Here is a 6,356-nt window from a genome sequence, read left to right on the forward strand (position 1 = left end):
TTTTTTTTTTTCTAGCCAACTGTGCTAAGTACCTCTCCTTTCCCAATTCATTAAATTTGAATTATTAATTTTGTAGGCAAATAAGAAAGAACATAAATAGTTGAGAGACATACCAGATATAATAATGAGTATATTACAAAGTACAAACTAACCCTAGTTCTTTCTATAATTTCTCATGTACTAAGCATAAACATAGTTCTTCTATATTTCATTTTCAGGACAAGAACAGTATGATGCTTGGTTCTATATATTCCACATAGCTGTAAAAAAAGTATCTGGTTTTGTGCTTTCTTGGTTCCTAAAAACATAATTCGTATAAATCACGGATGTTAATTTTTTTGTTTTTCACGAGCAAAGTTGACCTTTTTCTTTTTAAAATTTTTTCGCTGCGATCGAGGGGCATGCCGACCTAGATATAAAAATAAGTTCCTGCATTGAAGCATTAACAAATTTAATAACTTAATTTATAATGAATTATTATGATATCTTTATAACTTTCTCTGTTACGATCATATAATTTTGTCTTGCGACTTTCCAGTGTGTCTAGAGACAAGCAACTGAGCAAGCAACAAATTTATTATATAGTATTATTGACACTAGTAAATACCTCCTCTAGTACTGCACTGCTGCTGCACACGTATTAGGTTCTTGATCCAAAAGATCTAATAAGATATGGATGTCAGAAATAATTAGTTATGAACTTATGATCATTGACAAGTGCAACTGCCAAGTGCGAATTTCGATGCCTCTGCCTCTGCCTCTGACACCAAAGATGTAAACTGTCATAACCAATAATAAAAGGAGATTGGTGATCAGATTTGACCACAACCTTTTAATACAATTATATAGGGTTAGCTTAGCTAGAGTTCTTCTTCGTTCGTTTGTTCGCATCAATTTCTCAGTTATCGTTTAATATAAAAATGTGTTCGGATGATCAAAATCCCGTGGAAATGAATGTCGATTTTGTATAGAATATATGGGATGCGATGTATTTCTCATTTGTTTTCTTCTCAACCCAACTAATGTTAGAACTAATTTTTAATCTAGTGATAAAGACACGTGGTTTCTTGATGTGAAAAATTATGAATTCGAAATTTGAAAGAGAAAAATCTATTGTTGTAATAATATAGATATGAAATTTGAAAACTTAACATCTATCTTTCTTTAATATATATATATATATAGAGAGAGAGAGAGAGAGAGAGCAAAGCTAGGGTGTGATGTGCTCACTAAGAGGATTTGGTAAGCACAACTCTAAAAGTATATCGGATCAACTTCAAACGCCGAATCCAAATCGTTGAAATTCTTATACTTCATGAGTGATGCATGTACATGAAATTTTTTGAAAGTTTCGAGTTTATTTTTACAAGATCAAGTGGTCAAAAGAAAAAAACTTTTTATAACTTAATTTATAACTTGTTTTATATATTCAATTTTTATCATTTCTTTGACCGCTTGACCGTGTAGCAAATAAACTCGAAACTTTCAAAATTTTATATGTACATACATCACTCATGAAATACATGAATTTCAACGGTTTGGATTTGGAGTTTAAAGTCAATCCAATATATTTTTGGAGTTATGCTCACCAAACTCTCTTGATGAGCACATCACACCCTAGCTTTACTCATATATATATAGAGTTGGGCTATGGTGCATTACAATGTATAACCTCTTTTGTACATTGGACTATAAATCACCAGATTCAAAGTACAAATAACCGATCTAAACCGTTAATCTTGTTCTTCATATTAATATGTATTTGGAGGCCAAATTTTATAAATCACCGGATTCAAAGTACAAATAACCGATCTAAACCGTTAATCTTGTTCTTCATATTAATATGTATTTGGAGGCCAAATTTTACATTTTTTTAAAAAATTTTACTATTTTTTTATATTTATTGAAAATCACTGTTTTTTTATGGTCCAGACTTGTCTGAAAACAGCCATTTTCAATAAATCTAAAAAAATAGTAAAAAAATTTCAAAAAATGTAAAATTTGGTCTCAAAACACATATTAATATGGAGAACAAGATGAACGGTTTGGATCGGTCATTTGAACTTTGAATCTGGTGATTTATAGTCCAATGTACAAAAGAGTCTATACATTGCAATGCACCATAGCCCATCTCTCTCTCTCTCTCTCTCTCTCTCTCTATATATATATATATATATATATATATATATATATATATATATATATATATATATATATATATATATATCAGGTTATACTCAAATTTTTTTTCCCACAATGGTACACATGTTGTTCTCCCTCCTATATATGCTTCTCTCACTGTATAGGTAGAATCACTTGCAAATCAGTATCAATTGTATTTTTGTTCTTATTAATTTAATTGTTATTTTTAGCGTTATTTTCTTTTAATATTAACAAAATATTGCAAATTTTATAGAAGTTGGGTATATCATTGGTATGGCACCAATCCGCAAATTTAATTAATACATAGTTTTGATACAATAATTGCTGATGTTAGTTAAGATTTACATATTAGATTTTATAACTTTAATCTTTAAAAAACAACTAGACTACTTATAATTAATTTCTATAAAATTGATAGGCATGTAACAAAAATAAATTTGAATAAATATACATATTTTAAATGCAAATTGTGATTTATCACAACTATTCTCATGATACAATTAAACAGTTCTTTCAACATACATTTCCATGATCATTTATGTGTATGTATACCCATAAGTGCAAATTTCCGTAAATTAATTTGTTAGTTTCCGTATCCGTAAAATCTCATTCTATAATCTCATGACAATCAAACATGTCCTAAGATTGCACGGAATTTAAAGTGAATTCTCTATATTTCGAACACATCTGAATTTTTTTGTGACTCACCCTATTAGTATAAGTGTTTTTCTTTGTTTTTGAAAATAAATAAATAAGAGTCTAGTCCATATTTCATTCCTGATATAGTCAAGTGATTTTCTGTGTTCTAAAAATTCACATGGAATACACTATAAAATTCTTGAACATACTTTATAAAATAATATTAAAATTACAGAGATATAGCTGTAATTTCTTGCTCATATAAATATGTTGTGTGTGTGTGTTGGGGGGGGGGGGGGGGGGGGGTTGATTATTATTGGAATTTGGAAGTAAATGAGAGGTGGGAGCACAAATTGTTGAAATGAGCAGTTATCACAGAAGAATTAAAAGTTTCAAAGTCAATGATAAAATATTGCACATTAAACTAGATTTTGAAGAGTGTGCAACTGTGCATCATAAATTAACAAATATTTCTTTCACAAAACTGTTGAGCCTTTTCAGTTTTCAATTGAATTATTAAACTGTTGACTAAAAGGTTGGAGGATTGTGATTGGAGGAATCATTCAGGAATAAATTACTTATTCCCTACTCTTTCACCTGTAGTTATCGAACCTTAAATCCCAAACATGATTATAATATTATCTTCTTCGTAGTTGGTGTCTTGGTGACATGATGATGAGAGAGAGTTAATTTAAAGCATGTATAGGTGAAAGCTCAAGGACATATTTGGCACCAAAAAAAAAATTGTATAGGTGTTTGGTTGAGTCTAGATTTTCTGTGGTATTGGCCTATATATAAATCGTTTTGCTTGTAGTAATGTACTATGCTATTTTGGTCGACTTTTAGAGTTCGTTTGATCGGCACTTGAAGATCATTTTTATGTATATTTTCTATAAATCCTCCTCTCCCTTCTGTGCTTACTTGAGTCCGCCCCTTTGAGCAACAATTTCATTCTAATGACTCATTCTAAGGTGGTAACGTGCCATCTTACGAATTTTCATTGGTGAAAGAGTATTTATATGAGATAATTTTCATTCTAATGACTTACATGGTTAATTTGTCAACTTAATTCCTAATCAAATGAAAGATCAAACAATAAATTTTTTCTGACTTTCCATTTGCATATTTTACAATTGACATATAATTACGAAATAAAAGATAGACGTGCTACTTGGACTTTATATGGCAATTAATTATCAGTTTCAAACAAAATTTTGTTCACGAAAAGTTTATATACGAATCTGAGTTTAAACAAATAAATTTTAAAAAAATAACAAGAAGAGAATATGAACAAGTTTTTCATCTATACTTTGCTTGAGTTATTAATTTAATATTGTCTTATTAGAGAACAAACAACAAGTTGTTAGAGACAAAATTGTAAAATATTTTTTTTCAGAGATAAAATATGTGATCTAGCCTCCAATTTTCATTAAAGATGACATCAGAGATGTCATGTCAGTAATTACACGGTTTTAAAAAATATGAAGAAAAAAAAAATATTTACATGAAAATTGTGCAATATAGGATTGAAGCACAAAAAATCTGGACACATTTTGGTCCCTCCTAAAAGGTTTCTTGGATCGAATCTTAGGAAGGTGAAGCCAAAAAAAAAAAAAAAAAAAAAAAATCTTAGGAAGGTGACTTAATTTGATACCGTTTTATTCAGATCTGTGGCAAGGTAATTTGTTTCAGATGGCGCCATTTCCGGCCTTAAAATTTTGGTTTACAACCTACATAGCCAGCTAGGCAATGCATTAATTATTTAATTGTATAGAAATGCACCAAAGAGTATCTAGCAGAGTAGCATAGGATCTGCACTTGGTCTAACATTATTATTTATTATAATTACAGTACAAACTATTGTTGGATCCGTCTAGTATGACATAAGTGTCATTTTGTCTATATAACATTAATTTCAAAATCTATCAAATCAACTTCAAACGGTGAATCTAAACCGTTCAAACCGATATACTTCACTAATTGTGCGTTTACATACAAAAATTATAACTTTTCAAATTTATTTTGTATCAAGTCAAGTGGTTAAATGTGAGGGTTTTAAAGTTAATTTTAATGCGCGCTTTCATTTTTCAATAATTTTTACTGCTTGATTGATACTAAAATAACTAAAAAAAAAAAAAAAAAAAAACTTTTTTGCATGTAAACACATCACTCATAAAGTTAATAGATTTGAACGGTTTAGATTAGTCTTTTGAAGTATATCCAATAAATTTTGAAATTAGTGTCATATGATACCGATATCATACTAGCCGAACTCACTATTGTTTTTTATATATCCAACAAGGGCTACAATAAAAAAATTCAAATATTTGAAGCTAATTCTAAACATGTTCTGATTAATTTGGGGTGCAGCCAGGCAATGCATTCTAATCAGAGGCGGAGCTACACTCATCTAGGGGTAGGCAGTTGCCTACCCCTGGATTTTGAAAAATTGTGTTGAGTATATGGAAATTGATTTATTGCTTGCTTCAAATAAGAGTCGTTGCCTACCCCTGATAAGGTTGGTTGCCTACCCCTGTAAAAATTTCACAGCTTATATTTCGCATTTGTGTCAATCTGTTGTTTCAGGGAGGAAGGAATGAAAGAGAACAACAATAGAAGGTGATTCTGACAAGTGGGGTCATTTTTACATGATTCAAGGGAATGGGCCGAATTTTATGGGCCTGGAGAATAGAGTATTAAAAGAAGTATGGAATACAGTAATTTGCACACAACAATTAGCTCTACTCAACTCCGTATTAAAATAAGTATTATAGTATAGTGGTTTGCTGCAAACCACTTTTAGGGCCTGAATAAAGAAAAAAATAGATAAATAAATGAGAAAATATTTATTTACCAAAATAAATGTATTATATTATATTGTGATTTTTTAGAGTTAATATAATTTTACGACAAAATATTTTTTTTTATAATTTTTTCAATTTGTTCAATTCCTACCAATTTTAATTATGATTTTCAGTACTATGATTCTAGATGTTTTACACCGGCATCTCGACCCATGCTTAACTGTAGCGCTCTAATATAAACCCTAATCCGCAGATTTTTTTCTCACTACCCACCATATATATTGTGTTCTCTCAGAACCTCTTTTTTATGTATTCAATTTCTCACCATCTAAGAAAGAAATATCATAAGGTGCGTCTATATATGTGCAAAGACGAGCTGGCGAATCTCTAGTTGTAACTGTTTTTTGCCTACCCCTGATAAAAATCCTGGCTACGCCACTGATTCTAATATACCCTATATGCCCCTCAACTATACCGAATTTCTTATATTTTAAATATGTGCTTCTTTCTATTCTATATGGAAAATACTACATATAAATCATATATATTGTTTATAAATAATGTGCTTCTTTCTATAAATCTACAAATCTTTTTATTTAAATTAGCATCCAGCGAATGGTTGCGTAACCTGCCAATATAGCAACTACTTTTTAAAAAAGTAATGTGGACCATCTGATCAAAATCAGAAGGCTATTAAGAAACTTCCCAGCCGAAAAAGAGTCGTTGTTACTTGTTAGTTGTTACCCACAG

This window comes from Carex rostrata, chromosome 25 (genome assembly GCF_964058835.1).
Source record: "Carex rostrata chromosome 25, lpCarRost1.2, whole genome shotgun sequence".
NCBI classification, from domain to species: domain Eukaryota; kingdom Viridiplantae; phylum Streptophyta; class Magnoliopsida; order Poales; family Cyperaceae; genus Carex; species Carex rostrata.